Consider the following 25,572-nt stretch of genomic DNA (forward strand, 5'->3'; position numbering starts at 1 on the left):
AAAATCTGTGTGTATTTCTGAGAGACAAGGTGAAAATAATTGGAACACAGTGCTTGAATTTAGGATTCCCTGTTCTAACATTTCATAGTCTGGGCTTCAACATTTTTGTCTGTGGAATAGGGGTTCAGGGAGGAAGCAGTCTTGACTTGTAGCTTGTGTTTTCTTTTGTGGTTGGGAGAGTAAGGGGGACTCTAGATCCCACAGGGAGGAAGTGGGAGAGTTTTAGAATTTAGAAGGGAGGATGAGATGCAGCCATGCAGGCAGAAAGGAATGAGGTCTGAGTTATACTTTCTGATTTCAGAAAGAAAAAATAGGGGGCTGATTCTTTCATTTAACCCTTTAAATTTGCTCAGGCTAAGTGCATGTTATTTAGAGGAAACTGCTGAAAGTAGCAGATGTTTAGTCAAAGCATAACAAATCTTGAGAGTAGAATACTTTTTCCCCCGCAGTTTTTACTTTGAAGGTAAGTAGGCAAGGTCGTGGAAAACATCTCAGGGGAGGAAAATACCCAGTGTATTTCTAAAATGAAGGATGGATTGAAAGGGACTTTTGAGATCATCTAGTCTCAATTCAAATTAGAATGCCTCAGGGAGCTTTTAAAAAACCACCATAGAGATTCAGATCTAATTGATCTAGGTGAGGTCTGGATATTCGTAAAGAAGTTGCCCAGGTGATTCTAATGTGCTGCCAATTTGAGAACTCTGGATGCAGTTCAAACTTTTGATATCTACCTTTTGCTGATATTTTTAAAGTTCAGGTGTAGGAAGATAAAATGACACTAGATGCATATTTCTTGGCTAACCAATGCAGAATTAAGATCAAGCACAAAGTCAAAAATGTTAGTCACAAATTACCACCTGAAGAGGAATCTTTCCACAAATATCTTGCTTAGATAAATATCTTAAATATCTTAAATATCTTTCCACAAATATGCTTAGAGGAGTTCCTTCTATATATCGCTTGTTTTCTGATGTCAGCAAACATGACCAATTTGGACTCCTTTTCCACATGAATTGGAATGACCAGATATAGACTCCATGGGGGTGGATTAGACAGAATCCAATAATAGCTGGAGATGTCCATGTTCTCATATTTGTTCAAGCTGCCGTCTGTGGTGATATGCTGATATATTGGCATTAGACAAAAACAACACTCTACAGAGGGGACTGTTGACATATATTTAGTCCCTGCTTTGAGAGCTTTCACTCCACAAAATCTTTTCTGCAGCCAGTCACATGGATCATCTCATGGTCCTTGTGAATCTGTTCTGTAAGTAAGGTGATAATTAACAAGCACGTTTTTAAATGTTTGCATTTAAATTCTCAAATCAGTTGCATATGCGTATTATGAACTAGGTTGGCTTGACGTCTATTTATATGAAAAATATTTGAATTGACCAGCTAATAGAAGCCAAAAGTATGGTGATCTTTCTAGCTCTTTCCCTACTGAACAACAATGTGTGGGAGCAGGAAGTCATGCCATATGAGAAGGGTAATAAAAAGGGGATGATTCTGATGAACTCTGTTGCCATGTGGAGTTAAACTGTTTTTCCAGAAAATCAAACAAAAATGAATGAAAGGGTACCAGATAGAATGAACCTAATTTTACTCTTTGCAATAATGATAATTAATATTTATTTATTATTCATTGTTTATTGAACACTTGTATTTGCCAGCATATGCTAAACATTTTATTTGATTTCCTTAAATTCTAAAAATAACTCTATGATAGATATTTTCATCTATTTTCTAGATAAATGGGGAGACTGAGGCTTAGAGAGAATATCCTTGGGGTCACACATTGATAGAGATGAGACCCAGACCTCAGTCTGATTCCAGAACTTGAGCTTCTCACCACTGCCTCCCAAGGAAACACCTTCCACCATATTTTGTTAGCTGTCTCTCTCTCCTGTTGGAGGAGCTTGTACCATGGAAACTTTAAGAACTCTTCCAACTATAAGATCCAAAGCTGAAATGGATCTAGAAATGGACCCTGGTAGGTCAACTTAAGAGAAGAGCTTCATGTGGTAGAAAGAATATGGATTTTAGAATCAGAAGATTCAGCTTAATTCCCAGGTTTATTCCCTCCTGGCAGTCTAGTCTTGGACAACTTATTACCTTTTCAAGTTTCTCTCCTTTCATTTATGAAATAGAGATAAAAATTTCTACCTTTCATTATTGTAGGTGTTAATAATAATTCTCATGAAGTACAATTCAACAAATAGTATCATCATTAATTTTCCTAATTTTGGACATGTCTGGTCAGGGATGACCGTCATAGGTTTGATTTTTGTGATTTGGTGGAGGGAGAGTAAGGAAGAAAGAATTTGACTTTTCATTAGCTCTTGCTAAACTAAGCCATGAATGAAATTTTACTAGGTTTTCATAACCCTAAGTGAATATAAATAGTTGTTTTGGATTGGGAAAGTTGATTAATAAAAAAAATCAATCTAATCACTTTGAAAGTTGCCCTTACTTTTCTCAAGGAGAGTAAGTATACTACACATTATCTGTAACTAGAGGTCTTACCTTCTCAGAAAGGGAGCCCATTAACCTGCAGATGTCATGTTTAAAATTTAGTCAGGATGCTTGTTCATAAATGCACACCATTTTGACCACTTCAGGAGAAATAAAAATCTAATGTGTCCCTTAGGTTAGTTTCTAATCATCTATTAACTTAAAAAAAAATCTATGTATAGACAGGGGCCAGACCTCTTGCTTTGTAGGTGTAAATGAGGAGCTTCCTAATGATCCCAGGGAAAGAAGGCTATTTATAGTGTATAAGCTGTAAATGCAGTATATGCAGTATTTTTTTTACCTTTTAAAGTGAATTTTCAGTAAGAAGTTTGGATAAATTAGATAATTTTTCTTCATGCCATATGGCTATATAAAATAACAGAATTGCTAGTACTTCTGCCAAAGGTGATATATTTCTTTCAAAGGAATTTTTTTTTTGTCTCCATTGAGTATTCCTGATTCTTGGGGGAAAAACAATGGAAAAGCCTTAAATAAAAGAAAACAATTTTATTGCGGTTTCAAAAAGAGACAAGGGGACAAGAGAAGCAGAAAGAAAAAGAGTTGAAAAAATGGAGGGAATATGTCTGGCTTGGAGGTGGGAGTATGTATGACTGTTGCGTTCCATCATGAGTGAGCATTTTAGTCTGGGGAACTATTATCCTTATAACTGGAGTAATCAAACTTATTTCTGTGGGAGGAGGAACTACATTCCTCCAGACCTGTAATTAAGGCCCTAGCATGCAAGTTCACACCACTGATGAATTCATAATCTGTTAAAGACAAAAACTAAAGTCAACCCCAAAGCTGGCCCTGAGTGCCTTTCCAGTGGTTGGCCCCATCTTCTTCTCTTTCACCTAGGCATTCATTGGTGCTCTTTTTTTCTTGCTTTATAATGCCTACACAATATAGCTTTCATCACCTGAATATATTTCATATCTATCCACTTCTCACCGTTGTCACTGCTACTGCTCTAGACGTCATATGTTGCCTGGGTTACTGTAATTGCATCCTATCAGGTCCTTCTCCGCTGCATGAGTCCTTCTCCAAGTATTTCCCCTCACCTGCAATTGGAATAATCCCTTCAAAGCACAAATCAAATTCATAACCCCCTTTGCTAAGAAAGCTCTACCTGGCTCCATTGCTTTTAGGATAAAGACTATGGCCTGTAGACTATGGCCTAAAGAATATGTTATCTCCTTGTCTCATTGCCTCTTTAGCTTCATCTCCTACTATGCTTCCCTTCACGCTTACTCTGGCCTTTTCCGAGGCTCTCTTAAGCATCCTTATCCTAGGGCATTTGCATATGCTCTTCTCTCTTCCTGGAATGCTCTTCTTTCTCTTCTCTTTACCTATTTAATTCCTGCTAATGGTTCTTAACTCTGCTCAAGATTCTCTGCCTCAGAGAAAACTTTCTTAACAGCTATCCCTACCAGCTCACATAACCTGCTTAAATGTTTTCCTAGCACTGGGTAGCTTTCCTTCATTTCACATTACTGGTGCAATATTACATTTTTAGAGTGAATAATGCCTACCTCCACACTAGGTTTTAAGATCCATGAGGGTAGGGACTTTGTTCTTGCATACTATTATATTTCTAGCACCTTACACAGTGCCTGGCACAAAACAGTTCCTCAAATATTACTTGAATGAAAGATGTCCTATCTTGGTATCATACTCTATTTCAAGGAATTATGACTGAACCACCAACTTGCAGCGTGCACTCTGTAATCAAGTTTGCTTTTAGTCTCTGTGCTTAAATCCTTGTCTTTGCTCTCTGCCCAGTATCCCCAGTCCATTCTTTCTTTTCCATCTAGTCATTGCAGAGTCTTGAATCTTGCATCTTGAAACCCAGTTCCTGTGTTTGCCCACTATCTTCTCTATATTCAAAGGGTTAGTGGTTAATATTTTCTCCACTGAATTCCATATGGTCTAACTAGCTCCCAAGTTCTCACAGCCTTTGTTGTGACATTTATTCCCCTTTTTTAAACAACTCTTTAAAACTATGATTAAATATATGTAAATAACTTTCATTCACTGTTCAATTAAAAAAAATCATTTGTAACTTTACTAGTCAAGTATAAAAACTGTGACTCAAACTGAGTCAAAACATAGAAGAATTCAGGCATGATAAGGCTGGGGGCTGAGTGATGATACTAACATCCGGGGTTCTTAGTGTCTGTTTTCTGTCATCCTCAGTGTTTTTTTTCACCCTGAGCCTGTATCCCTTGTGCTTGCAAAATGGCCACCAATGTCAGCCAGAGCCATATATTTCCTGGTTCATGTCTTTTTTCCCCCTTAAGCATAGAATGCAAGTCTTTTCCTTCAGTCTGATTGTACCAACTTCTGTTACATTCCCACCCCGGACCGGTAAGAGTATAAACCAGTACTGAATGATACAGGTAATTTTCCCAAGCCACACTGAGTTGGGGAGAAATTTAGCTCTAGCAACATCATTCCCTTGCATTCTACATGCATTCTACACTGTCTAAACCTTGAGGGCTGTCCCACATGGAAGCTCCCCTGTTCCCTAACTCTTCCTCCACTTTTTCAGATTCTCTTTAACTTGTTCCCTGTAGGTGTCCTAAGTGCCCTTCTGTTCTCCTGGGTATACCTTGGGATATTCCGTGCTTCCCCTGCCCTGCCCGCCACCCCCATCCTGTCAAATATTTGAATCTCAGTCCACTTCTCTCCTTGTGTTTTGCTGATTTCACTGCCTCCAATGTCTAATGAATGACAGGACATTATCCTCTGCTCAGCTCTATTGGCCTTGCAGAGGGAAGAGGTGAGAGATGGCACAGCATAGGGGTGGGGAGAGAAACCACAGGGGGGTTTTACTCTGTTTGGCAACTCGCTTTCTCCCTGAGTCTGAAATTGGGGCCTCTTTATCAGAGAATTGATTTTTTTCTTCCACATTAAATGAGGAATTAATATTTTAATGTTAATTAATTACTAATATTTTAAATATTAATCAAAATATTTAAAACATTTCTTCCTAATATTTCTCAGCAGTGACTTAGCTTTATTATGCTAAGGCAGCATCTTCTTCTCTGGCTTATTTTCTAAAGCACCCTTACATATAAGCTCTTAAATGAATGGGATCATTCCTAAATTACTTCTGTTGAATTTCTAGGTTTAGACCATGATCGGTGAGGGGAAGGATAGGAGTGGGAACTAGAAAAAATGACCTGTGGTGATAACAGAAATTTTCCAGGAAGGAGGTGGCATTTGAACTGAGCTTCTAAGAATGAGATGTATGGTTAATAAGAATAGAGGTGAGGATGGGGAGTTCTGGGGCTGAGGGACCAGTTGGATATAAAGCATGGAGGCATTCCATTTTATATCCTGTGCATGAAAAGTTATCCTTGAAACACTGAAATTGTATTTAGACAGTTTGGTAATTGTATCCTTAAATCTTCCTTTTTAATCCTATACAAAATACTTCCTTGTGAACATAGTTTTAACTGAATCTAGTAGGGCAGTGTTCCCCCAGTCTTATTTTATTCCTTGACTTGATTCTGTAGATAGGAATGACAAATGAAATTGGGTTTAATTACATGAATCCCCGTTTAAGAATAAAGGTGGGTGATGACATCATATTGTAAATCAAAATCATAGCGTGGAGATAGGGGTTGGTGGGCGGCAGTACAAAGTAATTTTTCCTGAGGAGAATTATGGCTAATAAAAGATATTTGATTTTAGTTATGTCTTAATTCATGTGCCAAATTAACGTTCCAGGCTAAGAAATTAATTTCATATCCTGATGATTTCCCAAAGTATCAATCATTATATGGTAATTCTCTTAAAGTCTGGGAATATAAAACTACAAGTCATCCAAATACTACATATTAAAATCTGATTGTGCTTCTTTACTGTCTTTTATTGCGTCTCATCCTTCTCTCCTGCCTATAAATACTTTACTGCTAAATGAAATGAAAAGAGCTAATAGGCACCTTGCTTTTCCATTTCAATGAAAGATCAATTAAAATACCTATGGAAAATTTGTTACAACCCTTGGTTAGGTTTAAGGGTGGTTGAAAATGGTGTTCTTTTGGCCTGCCTTTTCATGATAATAAAACATTGGAAAGAAATGCACCTAAAATAAAAGAGGACACTGCCTTAGCTCAGAATAGTTTCTTGGTTCCACATTTTGTGCCTGAAGCATCTAGTTGGAGGAGATGCTTGAAATAATGTGAAGCCTGTAGGTGGTTGTAGTCAAAGACTGTCAAGTATGGGCCTTAATATTCTCTGAGATCTTCAAAGGAAATTTCATCAAATTATGACAGGGGTCTCTTGACCTTCTAGCTAAATCTTGTAAAAATAAGTTTTTATCCTAGCTTTATTGCCAATTACATTAAATGCCTGATCCATCAAATATTAAATCTGAAAGGGATCACAGACATCATTTAGTCTTTTTTGTTTTACTCACGGGACAGGCTTAGAGAGTTGGAAGTGAATTCTGATTGAGTTTTGAGGAATGGATTTAAAAGTTAGGAAAGAAAATTATTTTAAGTTGCTTTTGGTGTGAAACAGTTCTCCTCCAGAGAAGCTTAGATTTGATGTCAAAAGAGCAATAAGTAGACTTACAGACTAAGGAAGTCTAAAGGAACATCACTAAAGCTAGTAAAAATTAAATTTCAACTTAGGACATGGCTTTAGAAGTGTCAGGTTGGGTAATGGCTTATCCAAACATGGATGGCTCCATGGGGTAGCTGGGAGAAAATGGCCAATCATAGTAAATGGTACAAGGGTAAATTTTTTTTTTAAAGATTTTATTTATTTATTTATTTATTTATTTTCATTTTTTTTTAAGATTTTATTTATTTATTTGAGAGAGAGAGAATGAGAGACAGAGAGCACAAGAGGGAGGAGGGTCAGAGGGAGAAGCAGACTCCCTGCCGAGCAGGGAGCCCGATGCGGGACTCGATCCTGGGACTCCAGGATCATGACCTGAGCCGAAGGCAGTCGCTTAACCAACTGAGCCACCCAGGTGCCCCAAAGATTTTATTTATTTGTTTGACAGAGACACAATGAGAGAGGGAACACAAGCAGGGGGAGTAGGAGAGGGGGAAGCAGGCTTCCCGCTGAGCAGGGAGCCCGATGCAGGGCTCGATCCCAGGACCCTAGGATCATGACCTGAGCCGAAGGCAGACGCGTAACGACTGAGCCACCCAGGTGCCCCAAGGATAAATGTTTTCAGAAATCTTTTTTCCCTATTAGTATGCTCCAATACTGAAATTCAAGAATGGTCAACTTTTAAAAAAGATGGCCATATTCAGGTGTGATTTATTTAATGATACTGGTTTATTTCCTTCCCAAATTGGTTGTAAAACAAATTTCAGATCATGAAATTATTTTCACCATGACTGCCATAATGTATTGGAAATATTTTCTCAGGGAAATTTTTTGGTCTCAACATGAAATGCTAAACAAAATAAAACTCTATACATAAAATATTTGATTGCCTTTTGGAAACTTATGTAGAGCTAAAATCATGTGAAATGTTAATGACTTTGAGTCTCAAAATGCAAATATCCTGTTAGAAATTCTACTTTCAAGGGGTTGAAGTTATTTGAGGGAAATCCTCCCTCAAATGACCCTGGCCTGGAAAGGCAGTGATTAGTGACCAAACAGTATAAAGGAATGTTGCTGCATAACAAATACAAGTGTAGTGACTTAAAACACTATCTCTTCCTTATCTCACAGCTCTGTGGCTAGAAGTGGGATGAGCTTCCCAGCTCAGGGTCTCACAAGGCCAACATCAAAGTGTTGGCTGTGCTGGGCTCTTATCTGGAGGCCCTGGGGAAGAATTTGCTTCTAATTTAATTCAGGTTGTTGGCAGGATCCAGTTCCTGTAGGTGTGAGGTCCTTGCTGGCTGTTAGCCATGGGCCACTCCCTGTTCTTAGAGGCCATTTTTGTTCCTTCTCACATGGTCCTATCTCCAAAGCCACAAGGGTATATCAAGTCCTTCTCACACTTGAACTCTTTCTAATTTCACCTGTCATCATCTGGAGAAAACTGTCCACTTTTAAAGGACTCATGTGACTAGATTGGGTCCACCAGGTTAATTTCCCTTTTGCTTTATAAGGTAACATAATCATGAGTGATATCTTAACTATATTCATGGGTTCCACCCATGTTCAAAGGAGGGGAAATGACACAACAATGTGGGTCATTGGAAGCCATTCTTAGAGCTCTGTCCACCCCAAGGGATAAGCTTCAATCTCTGTAACCCAAATAAATATTTTCCTTTAAAATCCCAAGGCATGAGCTAAGACTTGGACAAATATTAGTTTCTGTATTGTACTTTAGCTAAGGCATTTTTAGTAGATCCAACTTAAAAGAGTTTTAAGCTGGGATACCTGGGTGGCTCAGTCCTTAGTTGGTTAAGTGTCTGCCTTCGGCTCAGGTCATGATCCCAGGGTCCTGGGATCGAGTCCTGCATCGGGATCCATGCTCAGTGGGGAGACTGCTTCTCCCTCTGCCTGCCGCTCTGCCTGCTTGTGCTCTCTTTCTCTCTGACAAATAAATAAATAAAACATTTAAAAAAAAATAAAAGAGTTTGCAGCTTTTAAATTTTGGGCCCAATTTAATTTTTAGTTTAATATGTATTGCTTTCTGATTATGAGTAGCCTATAATCATATGTAATATATACACATAGATACATAATATGTAAGGAACATAAATTACTACTGTTAATGTTTTTGTATTTTTTCTGTACACATGTATGTATCATATATTTAATTTTCAGTCATTTTGTGATCATACTATCTGTATTTTTGTATCATAACCATTCCTCATACCATTTAGCCCTTTTCATAGACATACTACTTACTAATATTTGCATCATAAATGCTGCCTGTTAATCTGCTTTATTTGTCCTTTTCTTGATCTAGAGCAATACTCACTTTCCATAATGAAAAATGAAAAATATCCACTATATTTTAATAATTCATGCTCCTAAATTATTATTTACTCAACAGTGAATTTTTGCATAGTAAGTTTTCTTTGAGTCAATGCATACAACTTTTGTCAATCATACATGTGTACAGAAGATGGGAAATTCCCAGGGCGCCTGGGTGGCTCAGTTGGTTAAGCGACTACCTTCGGCTCAGGTCATGATCCTGGAGTCCCAGGATCGAGTCCCGCATTGGGCTCCCTGCTCAGCGGGGGGTCTGCTTCTCCCTCTGACCCTCTTCCCTCTCGTGCTGTCTCTCATTCTCTCTCTCAAATAAATAAATAAAATCTTTAAAAAAAAAAAAAGAAGATGGGAAATTCCCTAGTAAAGATTTAAACTTTTTCCTTTCATATTTAAAAAATTTTTTTCTTTAGAATGTTATGGTTAGAAATTTAGTCAATCTTTGATCTGTCCTTGAATGAAACAGATTCATCCAATAATAGCACATTGAAATATGTAGTTTAAAGTAATCTCTACTTTTATTACAAACAGAAAAGAAATAGAGTCTCTAGAATCAAAATTAATTGCTCTATATCAAGTTGCATTGCCATTTAAAGCAAATTTATCTTTTTATTTATTATGAGTATATTACCTATCATTTGAAAATTTCAGGTATATTTCAGTTTCTGTATTGTGGAGTTTCTGTTGCCAAGCTGACTGTTGTTTGGTATTTGTTGAATCTTAACTTTATTAACCTTGAATGACTGTATTTTGTTGAAAAAGACTTACTCCTTATAATATCCATGGGCTTTTATTTTTTAACATGGATTTCTTATGCCCCACATTTAATTTTGAAAATACTGTAATAATATGCTTAATGTTATTGATTATTTTATTAAACTCTTAGTGTTCTAAATTTGGTAGTTTACACATTGTGAGTCCTATAGTTGATTCAGAGAATTTTGCAGAATCATAATTTTGATTGGGCTGCCTATTCTTATGAATTAACTTCAGATTCTACTTGCTCTGATCTTAAACTATGTAAATCAGTAGATTAAGAGAACACAGATATCCAATCCACAATGACCTCACTTCCCAGTACAGATTTCCAATGAAGAAGGAGATGCTGTGTTTCTTTTATGTCTATCACCTAATTGCTTTTAGCTTCTGCAAAGGTTCTATTTTGTCCAGGTGGTTATTTTGAAGCATACTGTGCTTTCAGAATCTCTTGAAATATTTACAGATGATGAATCTGCAGCCAAAACGTTCAATAAACAGCACCTGCAGAACTTAGACTTCTTCTAAATTTGGGAGTCAGAACTGAAGACTGGTGGTTTGGCTAGGTCTAGAGAATATGACTTTTGGAAGAGAATTTCAGAAATTTGACATAACAGCTTGAATCTTATTTACAACCTCCTTGATGGATTTCTTTTTAACAAGTGTATTTTGTCATTTTATTATAGTTACAGTTTTTTTAAACTTAACATGTCAGGTTACCTAGCAGGGTCTGTCTGTCTCTGCTCTCATCATCCATCCAGCGGTGTGCTGGTAAATGTTCAACAATTGGCTCACCAAAAATAAAAAAATAAAAGCCCTGATTTGTAGCATTTGCTGATTTCCATGTAAATACTTCATCTATGGCCAATTTGAAGGTACCAAAGATTTAACTGACAGCTTGCAAAATTTCTGAAAATTTAATAATCAGACGATGAACTGGTATAACAAGCTAATGTAATCATGAACTAGTGTAAGTTTGCTATGGTACACCACTGCCTGAATCTCTATAACCTCCTGACATGCACTCGCCTGTCTCAGACATTCACAATTCAAGACTTTCATCTTTATTTGTCTACATGTTGGTATTTTTTCCATATTTTTTTGGTGTTAGATTCGTAGAAAAACTGACACTTTAAGATTTTCACTCTTCTAATTTTCATGCAACAGCATTGCCAATAGCAACTCTGCAAAGATGCTAGAATGGTTCCTTTGCATTGAGAGCAAGGAATCCTATTTATAGGGGGAAAATAAAGTTCATTATTCATTCGCCACTCCCCACCCCTGAAGAAGTTAAGAAATGTGTGTGTGAGAGAGAGGAATGGGAAGAGGAATTTTAAAGTAAAGATAAAAATTTGTCTAATGCTATTTTTTTCTCTTTATAGCATTTATATGAATGAAGTGAACTCTTTCCTTGAAGAGTAGTCTCTCAAGAAAGTGTGCTGGAGGAACGAGAAGGCTGCTTGCTTAGCTTGGAGATGGAGAGTCAGCTTAGGCTCTTCCAGCAGTTATAGGAGCTTTCTGAGGATGTTTTACTGAGAGGTCTTAAGACAGTGAAGCAGAATATGAGAAGGGAAATGATGTGAAAAATGGCATTATTTTCCCTTGCTCACCACTCTTGTAATAAAATAGACCTCTGAGTTTTGGGGCTTTTGTCCTCAACTGCAGTTCATTAGACCACATCAGCAGAAGAGGTGGTCTATTTTGAGCCTTTTGGTCAATATTGCTTAGGTCAACTAGCAAGAGAGAATGAAAACTACCCAAGTTTCCATTCTCTTGGCTTTACCAACATGTTAATTATTTACTAGTATTTGGGTGACTGCCATTTAATTCACCTAGGCTCCCAGACACACTTGATTATATTGCAAGGACCTTTTCAGGAACATTGAGGGATCTCAGTGATTATCAAAGCCACCACCAACATTTAGAACAGTGAAAATACGAGCCCCTTTATATTCTCTTAGATAAAAAAAAGTTTTTCTTGTAGTACATGTAACTCTGATGCTTGCTTAAGTTGTGCTTTCACTATGATTATCTCATTTCTTTTGACCAGCTAAAATTCAAAGTGGATTTTTTGAGTGTATTTAGTATAATTGAGGAAAATTGAAGTCATTCTGGCATGAAAAATTTTAGAGATTTTGTTTCCTTATTTCCAGAAACAGTTGCAGATACCATTAGAATTGGATTGATTCTTGGTAATTGAAACATGAAATACTCTTTGTTAATTTCTCTATTCTTTAGGCATGATTATAGAGTCATCCATTCAAGGCAAGGCAAAGGTATTCTAATTAAATGTGGGGGAATAATTAGGTTGAATTGTGATTGAGTTAGTTAATGTTGGAAACAGATGGAGTTTGAATAGAAACCAAATTAAATCATATGGGAGATTGAAGCTGTCAATATGTATGTGATATTCTTAAACTTAGAATACATTTCACATATTTAAAACTCACAATAATGGATAGCCACTTTTTAACAGCTTTATTATGGTATAATTGACATGCAAAAAAGTACACATATTTGAAGTGTAAAATGTGATACAGCCCATTGCCTCCCCTTCTGTCCTCAGGCAACCACAGAGGTTCAAATATTCTCAAATTTTATATAATTGAATCATATTGTATTTAGTCTTTTTGCCTGCATTCCTTTACTCGGCATAGTAATTTTGAAACTTACTCATTTTGTGTGTGTGTGTGTGTGTGTATCATAGTTCATCACTTTTTATTGCTAAGTAATACTTGATTGTATGGATATGCTGGTTTGTTTATCCATCACTTGTTGATGGACATTTGGATTCTCTCCATATTTGGCTATTACAAAGACGACTGTTATGAAATTTTGTAGACAGTTTTAGGAATAGAATGGTTAGGTCATATGATAGTATATGTTAAACTGTTAACAGCTGTTTTTCAAAGTGGCTATACTATTTTTACCTTCCCACTAGTAGAGTGTAGGAGTTCCCATTGTTCCAAATCCTTACTAACACTTGGTATGGTAAATCTTTAATTTTAGTCATTTAAAGAGATGTGTAATAGTACCTCACTGTGGTTTTAATTTGCATTTTCCTAAGAACTATTGACATTGAACATCTTTTTTAAAAAAAGATTTATTTATTTATTTGGGAGAGAGAGAGAGAGAGAATGTGAGTGGGGGGAAGGACAGAAGGAGAGGGAGAGAATCTTAAGAAGCAGACTCCATGCCCAGCACAGGGCTCAATCTCATAACCCTGAGATCATGACCTGAGCTGAAACCAAGAGTTGGACACTCAACTGACTGAGCCACCCAGGTGCCCCAACGTAGAGCATCTTTTTGTATGCTTATTTGCCATCCTTATATCTTCTTTGATGAGGTGTCTATTAAAGTATTTTGCCCCCCTTTTTTAGTTTTGGTTGCTTATTTTCTTAAATTATTGAGTTTTGAGAGTTTTTTTTTATATATTTTGGATAGAATTCCTAGATATGTGATTTACAAATATTTTCTTCCAGTTTGTGGCTTTTGTTTTCATTCTTTCAACAGTGTCTTTCAAAGCAGAAATCCCTAATTTTGCAAAAGATTTTTATCTTGATGAAGTTCCAGTAGTTCATTTTTTGCTTCTGTTTCTCTTGCCTTTGGAGACGTGTCTAGCAAGAAGTTGCTGAGGCCAAGGTCTAGGATTTTGATGGATTCCTGTCTCATATTTAGGTCTTGCATCCATTTTGAGTTTATTTTTGTGTATGGTAGGAAACAGTCAACAAACTAAAAGGCAACCTATCAAATGGGAGAAGATATTTGCAAATGTCTTACCAGATAAAGGGCTAGTACTCAAAATCTATAAAGAACTTATCACACTCAACACCCAAAAAACAAAAAATCCGGTCAAGAAATGGGCAGAAGACATGAACAGACATTTCTCCAAAGAAGACATACAAATGGACAACAGACACATGAAAAAATGCTCAATATCACTCAGCATCAGGGAAATACAAATCAAAACCACAATAGATACCACCTCACACTGGTCACAATGGCTAAAAGTAACAAGTCAGGAAGCAACAGCCATTGGTGAGGATGTGGAGAAAGGGGAACCCTCTTACACTGTTGGTGGGAATGCAAGCTGGTGCAGCCACTCTGCAAAACAGTATGGAGGTTCCTTAAAAAGTTAAAAATTGCTATGACCCAGCAATTGCACAGATAAGTATTTATCCAAAGGATACAAACATAGTAATTACAAGGGGCACATGTACCCCAATATTTATAGCAGTAATGTCCACAATAGCCAAACTATGGAAAGAGCCCAGATGTCCATTGACAGATGAATGGATGAAGAAGATGTGATATATAGATGATGGATAGATAGATATAGATATAATGGAATATTACTCAGCCATCAAAAAGAATGAAATCTTGCCATTTACAATGATGTGGATGGAACTAGAGAGTATTATGCTAAGCAAAATAAGTCAGAGAAAGACAAATACCATATGATTTCACTCATATGTGGAATTTAAGAAACAAAACAGATGAATATAGAGGAAGGGAAGGAAAAATAAAATAAAAATGGAGAGAGAGGCAACCATAAGAGATGCTTAACTCTAGGAAACAAACAGAGGGCTGCTGGAGGGGAGGTGGATGGGGGGATGGGATAATTGGGTGATGGGTATTAAGGAGTGCACTTGATGTCCTGAGCACTGAGTGTTATATGCAACTAATGAATCACTAAATTCTACCCTGAAACTAACAATAAAGTATATATTTACTAAATTGAATTTAAATAAAGAATTAAAAAAAAAGAAATCCCTTATTTTGAAGAAGGTAACATCAATTTTTTCTTTATGGACCTTGATTTTGGTGAAATATTCAATAAATCTTAGCCTAAAAACATGTTGGGATTTTAACTGGAATTGTGTTGAATATTTAGGCCAATTTGGGGAGAACTGATATCTTAAAATTATTAACTTTTTAGACCCATGATTATGGTATTTATTCAGGTCTTTAAAAATTTTACTCAGCAATGTTTTATAGTTTTCAGTGAACAGGTCTTAGAAGTCTTCTGTCAGATTTACCCCTGAGTATTTCACAATTTTTAAGTTATTATAAGTAGTAGTTAAAAGAGCAAAATAAATAATTTCTGGTTGTTCATTACTAGTATATGAAGATACAGTGGTTTTCTGTATGTTGTTTTATCTTCTGTAACCTTGCTAAACACATTGATTAGATCTAGTTTTTTTTTTTTGTAGCTGCTGTTGAATTGTCTATATAAATGAATTTTTGTTTATGAATAAAGAGAGCTTTACTATTTCCTTTCCAATCTAGATGCCTTTTACTTCATTTTATTGCCTTATTGTACTGGCTAAAGCCTTCTGTTCAGTGTTTAAGAGAGAGCAATCATCCTTGTGTTGTCCCTGATTTTATATGGAAAGCTTGAAATGTCTTTGACTGAGTCTTCAGAGAATTTTTAATCAGGAATGGATGTTGATGTTGTCAAATGCTTTTTATGCATCTATGAGATAATCATACAGTTTTTCTTTTTTCATCTATTAATATGGTGAGTTATATTGATTGATTTTGAAAGATTAAACCAACTTTGCCTTCTGGAAATAAATCATGAGTCATGAGTCTGAGTCATGATATATTATCCATTTTATGTATTGTTGGATTCAATTTGCTCAAATTTTAATAACTTTTGTAGCTATGTTCATGAAAGATATTGGTAGGTAGTTTTACATTCTTGTAATGTCTTTGGCTGGCTGTTCTATGAGAATAATGCTGGCATTAAAGAATGAGTTGGGAAGTATTCCTTGGCCTTCAAGTTTCTGGAAGAGTTTGTAGATTTGGTAACATTTGTTTCTTAAATACTAGTTAGAATTCACTAGTGAAGTAGTCTGGGTCTGGAGTATTTATTTACTTATTTATGGAAAGATTTTTAATTAAAACTTCAGTTGCTTTGGGGTGCCTGGGAGCTCAGTTGGTTAAGTGTCAGACTCTTGATTTCAGCTCAGGTCTTGATCTCAGGGTTGTGAGTCTCACAGGGTCTATGCCCAGTGTGGAGCCTACTTAAAAAAAAAATTCAATTCCTTTAATGGATAGGGCTATTCAGTTTATTTATTTTTGATGAGATTTTGTAGTTTGTGTCTTAAAGGAATTTGTATATTTTATGTTGTCAAATTTATAGGCATAAAGTTGTCAAATTTATAGGCATAAAGTTGTGCATTTTATTTCCTTATGCTTTTAATTAACTGTGGAATCTATAGTAATGTCATCTCTCTCATTCCTAATATTGGTCTTTTGTTTCTTTTCTTTTCTTTTTTTCCTGATCAGCCTGACTAGAGTTTTATCAATTTTATTGATCTCTAAAAACCAACTTGTAGTTTCATTGATTTTTCTCTATTTTTTTTTTTTTTTGTGTGTGTGTGTGTTGTATTTCATTGATTTTCACTCTGATCATTCTTGTCTCCTTCTTTGGTTTTAATTTTCTCTTATTTTTCTAGCCTCTTAAGCTGAGGTAACTGACTTTATACCTTTATTTTCTAACACAGTAATTTAGTGTTATGAATTTCCTTCCAAGTACTACTTTAGTTGAATTCCACAAATTTTGATGTTTTCCTTTTCATTTACTTTGAAATAGTTTATAATACAACTTTTCAGTGTTTTTTATTCTATTCTTCTTTATTTCCCTCTTTCCTATTTGTGTTTAATTTCCACATGTTTGGGGATTTTCCAGATATCTTTCTGTTCTTGGTTTCTAATTTAGTCCATTGTGGTACTGGAATTACAAAGTGATTTATGCATTACAATTACAGTATTAGAGTGTTCTGAATTTAACTATATATTTACCTTTACCACTGAGTTTTATACTTTCATACATTTTTATGTTACTAATTACCATTCTTTTATTTCAGCTTGAAGAATTTCCTTTAAAATTTCTTGTAAGGCAAATCTAGTGGGGTTGAACTCCTTTAGCTTTAGTTTATTCTGGAAACTCTCCCTTTCAATTTTGAAGGACAACTTTGCTGTGTAGAGTATTGGTTTTTTCTTTCTGCACTTGGAATATATTATTCTACTTCCTTCTGGCCTGATGAAAAGTCTGTTGATTTCCTCATGAGTTTTCCCTTTTACATAATAAGTTGCTTTTCTCTTACAGATTTTAAGATTCTCTGTATTTTACTTTTGACAGTTTATTTATGTTTCTCAGTTGGATCTCTTTAATTCATATTTTTTGGTACTTTTTGGGCTTCCTAGATCTGAATGTCTTTCTTTTCCCTGGTCAGGAAGGTTTTTATCTATTATTTCTTTGCCTAAATTTTCTATCCCTTTCTCTATCTCCTCTGGGACCTCTATAATGTATATATTGGTGCACTCTTGATGTCCCATTAAGTCCATTAAGCTATCTTTTACCCTTTTCATTCTGTTTTTTCTTCTTTGTCTTATGATTGGATGAATTCCTCTGTCCTGACATTAAGTTTCTCATCCTTTCTTCCACTTGATCTAGTCTGTTGTTGAAACCCTCTATTTTTTTTCAGTTCAGTTATTGTATTCTTTAGTTCTATGATTTCTGTTTGGTACTTTTTAAATTATTCTATTTCACTTCTATTCTATTTCTTTGTTAAAATTTTCAATTTGTTCATGCATTACTTTCCAGGACTCAGTGAGGATCTTTATGACAGATAAATCACTTATCTCTGTTTCATTAAGATCAGTTTCTGAAGTCATATCTTGTTCTTTTGTTTGGAATATATGCCCTTGTTTCTTCTTTTTCTTTTACTCTCCATGTTGGTTTCTGTGCATTAGATAAAACAGCCACCTCTCCTAGTCTTGACAGACTGACCTCATGTAGGAGATGAACCTTTTCAATCAGCATGGATTGAGCTCCTGGTTGCCTCTCACTCATTTGTGACTTTCTCCTCTGCTCTTTGTTCTTATTTGCTTCCAGTAGTTTAAGGTATGCCAAGACCTGTTAGTGTACCAAAGGTATGGGAAATGCCCATATGCATCTTCAGGCCCCCAGAGGACAACTAATTACCTGCCCCTTCAGCTCCCTGATACAGGCTAATTGGAAGACCTTTAGACAACAGCTGGGAAAGTCAGGATGTTAAATATGCCATCTAGCTTTTATCAGGGGGAAACCAGGAACTGGGTATTTTTACCTACTCACTCTGTGCTGAGCCAAAGGGAAGAGTCACTGGGAGAGCTTGTGTTCCCATATAGAACAAGCTCTTTGTGTGATCCCAGGCGTCTTGTGAATGCTGAACCCCATCAGCTCCTGGAGATAGGTGGTTTGGATGGCAGCTGTAACAATTGGTGTGCTAGAAATGTGAACAAACTCCTTCCAGGGAGAAGCTGGAGACTTGGTTTTCATTGTTTGAGTGAGCTGGTGGAGACAGGGGGGATGTGCCCATCAGCTCTTTCAGGTTCCCAGAAGGATCATGGTCAGTTCCCTTATGCAGGCTGATTTAACATTGTAACCCTAGGCAGCAGTGGGAAAGTTTGCAGTCAGATCTCTTCCAGAGAGAAACTGGGAGAGAGCATTTTTGCCTGCTCCCTTGGCACTGTGCCTGGGAGGTGGGGATAGTTGTAGGAGGTGCCTCTGTGCCCATTGGAGAACTGCTTGTTTTATTTAATATGGTTGTGTGGGGCTTGTGAATGCTGTGCTTTGTTGGCTATCAGAGCTAGGTGATTTGAGGGCCCATCCCTTGGGTTGCAGCTGTAAAGTTTAGGGGGCTAGATGTGTGGAAGCCCCTTGCAGGGAGATACTGTGACTTGGTTTTATTTTTGGAGCAAACCAGATGGAGAGGTCAGGAGAAGTGTCCGTTGGCTCTTTTGGGCTCTGCAAAGGATCACAGTCAGCACTTAGATGCTCCTAATTGGAAGCCAGACCCCTAACAGTAGCTGGTAAAGAATGTAGTCAACCCCCTCAGGAAAAACTGGGGGAAGGGCATTTTTGTTGTTTCCTCTGCTCTGAGCCTGGGGGTGATAGCCAAGGAACGTGCCTGTGTGTCCTTTTAACAACTGCTACTTTGTTTGCTATAGTCCTGTGAGACTCATGAATGCAAACTCTGTTGGTGTTCAGAGCTGGATGATTTGGGGGTCTGTTTCTTGGGTGGCAGTCTTAAAAGTTGGGGTGCTATATGGGTGGCCCAAACCCTTCACTCCTCAGAACTGGGGAATTGGGGATTCTTTCCCAATTGTAACGTGCTGTGCCAGGGATGGGATTTATGGGAAGAGTTTGTCTCAGGCTTTACTACCTATTTCTATGTGAGTATTTTCTCAGTTACCCATTGTGTAGGAGTCAGTCAATTAATTGTTTCTGAATTTCTCTCAGAGGGAATTGCTCCATATGTAGCTGTATATTCAGTGCATCTCTAGGAGGAGAGAAATTCGAGAGCCTCCTATGTTTCCATCTTGATGATATCTTAGTCTAAAATACTTTCTTAATTTCTGGTTCCACAAGATTCTCCTAACCCTGGGAGAACACTGTGTGAACATGAAACCAGAGATTGGAGTGATGCCTCGACAAGCCAAGGAATGCCAGAGATTTATTGCAAACCACCAGAAGCTGGGACAGGCATGGAACAGATTTTCCCTTACAGTCTTGGGAAAAAACCCAACCCTGTGACACCTTGATTTTGGTTTTCCAGCCTCCAGAACTGTGAGGCAATAAACTCCTGTTGTTTAAGCCAATGGGTCTGTGGTACTTTATTATGGCAGTACTAACAAACTGATAAAGAACCCAACATCAGGGTAATAGGTGTGGTTGTTGCTACTGGGGTGTCCTTGCTCCTAAGCTCCTAAGTACAGGTGAGGTAATGTATGCATGGATACTAACCCATGTGTATGCGCACATTTGTGACTGTGTCTGTATCACCTTTGTTTTTGAAAGATATTTTCATTGGGCAAGAATTGTATATTGACAATTTTAACACTTTAAAGATATGGCTTACTCTCTTCTGGCTTGCATTGTTTTGGAGAGGAAGTTGTTGTAATCTTTATCTTTGTTCCTCTGTACATAATGTTTTTTTCCCCCTCTGTCTGTGTTTAAGACTTTATCTTTTCACTGGTTTTAAGTAATTTGATCATGATGTGCCCTGGTATGTTTTTCTTTTTCTTTTTTCATTTTTGGTATTTGAGGTTTGTTGTGCTTCTATGGTTTTCAACAAATTTAGAAACATTTCAGCCATTATTTCTTCAAGTTTTTTCCCCTTTATACTTCTCTCCTCTTTCAGGGACTCCAGCTATAAGTAATATAAGACTACTGGAAGTTGTCTATTATTATGTCTTCAAGTTGACTAATATTTTCTTTTGCAATGTCTATTCTGCAATTAATCCCATCCAAAATATTTTTTTCATTTAAGATACTTTAGTTTTCAGCTCTAGAAGCTTAATTTGGGTTTTTTACATATCTTTATGTGTCCAATTCACATGTATGATCTTTTTTTAGCTTTTTGGACATAAAAAATTGTTTTGATGTTCTTGTCTACTAATTCTATTACTTTATTACTAATTCTACTCTAGTATAATATTATTCTATGTCATTTCTAAGTTGGTTTTGATGCTTAATTTTTTTTTTTATTCTTCATCATGGATCATATTTCCCTTCTTCTTTGCATGCCCCATAGTTTTTGATTGGATGCTACCCATTGTGAATTTTACCTTGTTGGATGCTGGATGTTTTTCTATTCCTGTAAATACTTTTGCACTTTGTTTTCGTATGCCATTAAATTCCTTGAAGGCAGTACCACAGTCATATTTTTGAATATGGCTAGATGTATTCAGAGCACTTAGTCTTGGTGTAAGTTTTCCCAACTATTTGAAGCAAAATCCTTTGAAGCTTTCTACCCAGTATCCTGTAAATGACTAGATTTTTTTCTGTCTTAGCTTATGAACACAAGAGTTATTCCCAGTTCTGTGTGAGTTCTAGGTACTGTTACTTCTTATCCTTTCAGTTGGTTATTTCTGCTGCCTCAGATAATTTCTGTACATGCATGATCAATACTCAGCTGAAGACTAGGAGAGGAACCTTCTTCAGGGAGGAGCCTCTGAAGATTTCTGGGACTGTACCCCTGTTCAGTTCTCTCCTTCTCAGTACTCTGACCTGCAAACTCTAGTCACTTTGACCTCTCCAGGGTTCCACTTCCATCTTCTTGAGTCTGAATGACTGTTGGGCTCTGCCTTGGTTCCTCCTTTTGTGACATTCCCTAGAAACTCTCCTCAGACAGTAATCTGGGCAATCCTAAAACTCCTCTCATTTGTTTCTTATCTCTCAGGAATCACTGTCTTTTTCCTCATGTTTTGAAATCTTTGTTTCATATACTTTATCTTTTTTTTTTTTTTCCATATGGGAAGATAAATCTAGTCCTTCATCTTGGCCAGTAGTGAAAATTGATAGTCACTTTTGGTCTAATTTGCTACCTACAGCATCTTCCTTGCCCCTATTGTCTAGAAGATTCTGTTGCATTGGAACCATTCTTCACTGTGGTAACCAGACTCCAAGATAATCCTTAATGATTGCCACCTTCTGATAGTCACACTCTTGTTAATTCACATTGTATTTCATTTGGTGAGTGTGACCAGTAGCATATGACAGAAGGAATGGTAAACGACTTCTAAGATAAAACACTGAAGCTTCCACCCTGGGTGTTTTGTTGTTTGCCCACTGATTCCCCAAATCACTTACTTTGGAGGAAGCCCACATTGCAAGAACTGTAGCCTCCTGCAATAGCCACTTGAGGGAAACTGAAAGCATAATCTCCAGCCATAGCTGAACCTCGAGATGAGTATAGCCCTGGCAGATAGCTGGGTTACAGCTACATGAAAGACTTTGAGCTCTATCCACCTAGCTAAACTACTCCTGGCTTCCTGATCCTCAGAAACTCTGTGAGATAATTGTTTATTGTTTTAATTATCAAAGGTTTGGGGTAATTAGTTACATAGCAATAGATAATTAATACATTGATTCAGCAAATATATATTGATATGTGCAGGTTGTTGGATGCTCACCATCTCTGTGGATGAGGGTTAATTTCTCATCCATAACACCTGGAGTTCCTTATTATATGCCTCCTACCACTTCAACCTTTTCTTTCACTATGTTAGACCATCAAAGCTCTGGTTCACTCATCATAACTTGCTGCTATTCCTCAAATATATCATGTGACTTTTGTGTTTGTATATGTTCTTTCCTTTATCTTTATTCTCTCATTTATTTGCTAAACTCTTGTTCATATTTTAAGACTCAGATCAACATTACTTCATTCTTGACCTTGCCAGGATGATTCACATCTTTTCCCACTGCTTAAGATTCCCATTTCAAGTCACTAAGCCCTACAGTGTTCTTAACACTCTTTATATTTCAAGACATTATTTTAAGGATGATTTATTTCATGAAACTTACTCCCTAGCCAAAGTACAATTAGCCCCTCATTGCTTTGGATACTCACCATGCTTGATGCATTCGATTAGAGCATGTGTGACATACTTTATTTTTGTTTGTTTGCTTCTTTTATGCCTCTCTCCTTTTATAAGACTTTGATTTTTTGAAAGTATTTCAGATTTCTCATTCTTTGTGATTCCAAAGCATGGTGTGTGCTATATAGTAGGGGCCTAATGAATGTTGGTTGAATAAATGTAGTCTTCTTAGCTTTGTAATATTTCCTTTTGAATCAAATATTTAACATAGTTGTGTTTTTAAAAAGTATCAGTTTTTCACTTAAAACTTTCTTATTAATTTATAATTTAATTGCATTATTGTCAGAGTGTGTAGCCTATATACTTTACCCTTTTACAACTCTATTGAGTTTTTCTCTGAAGCTGACACTGGAATTAAAAACTAACAAATTTTCTAAAGTTTTCTACTACCATTTAATTTTTATAAACATTCTAGAGACATTTGAAAGGATACTGTATTCTTTTTAGGAAATATAGCATGAATTTGTGTTTAAAGCTTTATTAATTATATTTATATATACATTTACCTATAATGCCATGGCTGACAGGAGTGTCTCTCCCACTATACTTAAAATTCTGTCAATTTTTCCTTGTATTTATGTTAGGCTTTGTTTGATATATTTTAATGTTATGTTACTTAGTGCATGATAGTTCATGTCTTCTACTTTTTATCAATAAGAATTGACCTTCTGATCTTATTTATTTCTTAGCTTTTAGTTTTTTGGTCTGGGACTCTAGTTTTATGTTAATATGATTGTTGAGTGCATTTAGGCAAAATTACTCCCTATACTTGGGTGGTAGTGAGAAGTTGCCTGAAGTTGGAAATAAAATTGGTCTATGAGTGTTAAATTTAAAAATACTTATAATAGTTCAAAGCAATGATACAGAATGTCAACTCAGAGAATGACTTTTCTAGCTAAAACATCCTTATTTTGTATCTTTAATTCTGATTCATATTTTATTATTCTGAGTTATTAAACTCAAGTCAGTTTATGAAACAGTTATATGGGACAATAATTTGCACTGAAAAAATGTGTTTTAATTATAGTAATTCCCTTCATGTATTTTTGCATTTTGTACACCAATAGCTTAGCAGACAAGCCTAGAGCTGAAATGTTAGAAAACAATTGATGATCCATTGGAAATGGAATTAAAGCATCTCTAAAATTATAATGAATATATTGGAAAAGATTTTGTGGTGGCCACATAATTTACTTAATTACTTTTAGTATATCTCACTGTCCTATATAGCAAGATACATTTGCACCTGATTTAACAAATGGGTTGATGTTTGATTTGGTTGATTTTGTTTATGTCTATGGTTCTGAACTTAAAAATAAGTTCTCATAAAAATGCCGTAGTCTCCCCTTACATTACTTTGTAGTAGTTCTTTAGAGTATTTTGAGTTTTAAAATGCTTTTGATTTAAAGAGAATGGAATAATCTATTTTTTCTTATTATCAATAATCTAAGGCTGTAAAATGATGAAAATATCTGTATTTTTGTTACCATTGGCCAATAATTTTATGAGCACTTTCAAGTTAGATAAACTTTAATATAGTAAATAGTCATCTTGTGTCCAGTGTTCTCCTGCTCCTCTAAAAATACTTCTGTGAAATCTTCCAATAATTTTTAGTCATACTTTACAGATCAGTTGTTTTTAAAATATCAACACTTGCAAAGAATGAAAAAAAACCCTAAACTTGAGAAATGATTTAACAGATAGAAAATGATTACAAGGAGCAAATAAATATAAATATTAATAATGCAGTATCTAGTAATTAGATTTAAACTACCCCAACTCTGAAATAGAGTCACAATTCTCAGAACGAATAAGGGCAAAACCCATAAGTAAGCAAATAGTTGACACAAAGTTTATGCATCAAAGCCTATGTATTTTACATTTGACTCTACAAAGTCCTTAGGCTTTTACTTAGATTTTGTTTCTGCTTTAGACAAAGCATTAACAAACATTTCAGAGGTTGAGCTAATAAGTAGTATAAAGAATTAAGATAGTGGCTAGCTTGACTGTAAGGGAAGAGATAGAATCCTATGAATCTAGATACATCAATTAAAGGCACATCTGCTGAGAATATCTCTTCTGTGTAGGGCAGTGTCCTCTGAGAGCATCTTTATATTATTTCATAATATATATTGTTTATATATTCACATATATTATTTTATTATATAATCATTTATAAAGATTATTCTGAAACACACAGAAGGAATGATAGGCAAAGGGTTAAATAAAGCTTTAACATATTCTGGAAGAGTTGCTGCACATGAGCACTCACATTGTGCCTCTTCCCATGCAATGTGCTCTTGACCCAGATGTAATTCCTTTGTACTGTAGTATACAAACTTTCCTGCTGCTTTTACCCTTTTGGAGCCTGGTCAGGTGGAAATAAACTGGGGTTTGATGACTTTATAAATAGAGATGGGTCAACATATTCTATTAATAGTGGAACTGTCCTAAATCTTTGGCTAGTATTCAGAGGAAATTATAACTTACAGTTTGTAAATACAGACAAATTTAAGGGCTGAAATAAAATAGCAAACACAGATATTATACCTTTATGCTTCCAATTATAGGAGAAACAGAGGATTTATTTTTTTATACTTGTAATTTGATTTGAAAATATATATTTCATAGTATAACTCTCCTCTGTTGATACTTTATTTTAAGCAATGCAAATATTTTAGTATATTTTCTTGAACTACTGGATATATAACATCACAAACATTTAATTTTGTACTTGAAAGCTGGAGTGACTGGTTTTTCAAAATTACAGAATAAAATTTCATTAAATTTTAAGAAACATTTAAGGGGGGCGGAGCAAGATGGCGGAGGAGTAGGAGACCTGGATTTCGTCTCCTCTCAGGAATTCAGCTGGATAGGGATCAAACCATTCTGAACACCTACAAACCCAACAGGAGATCGAAGAAAGGAATAGCAACAACCCTCT

The sequence above is a fragment of the Leptonychotes weddellii genome, chromosome 13 (genome assembly GCF_054177405.1).
Source record: "Leptonychotes weddellii isolate Sample4059 chromosome 13, ASM5417740v2, whole genome shotgun sequence".
Lineage (NCBI taxonomy): Eukaryota > Metazoa > Chordata > Mammalia > Carnivora > Phocidae > Leptonychotes > Leptonychotes weddellii.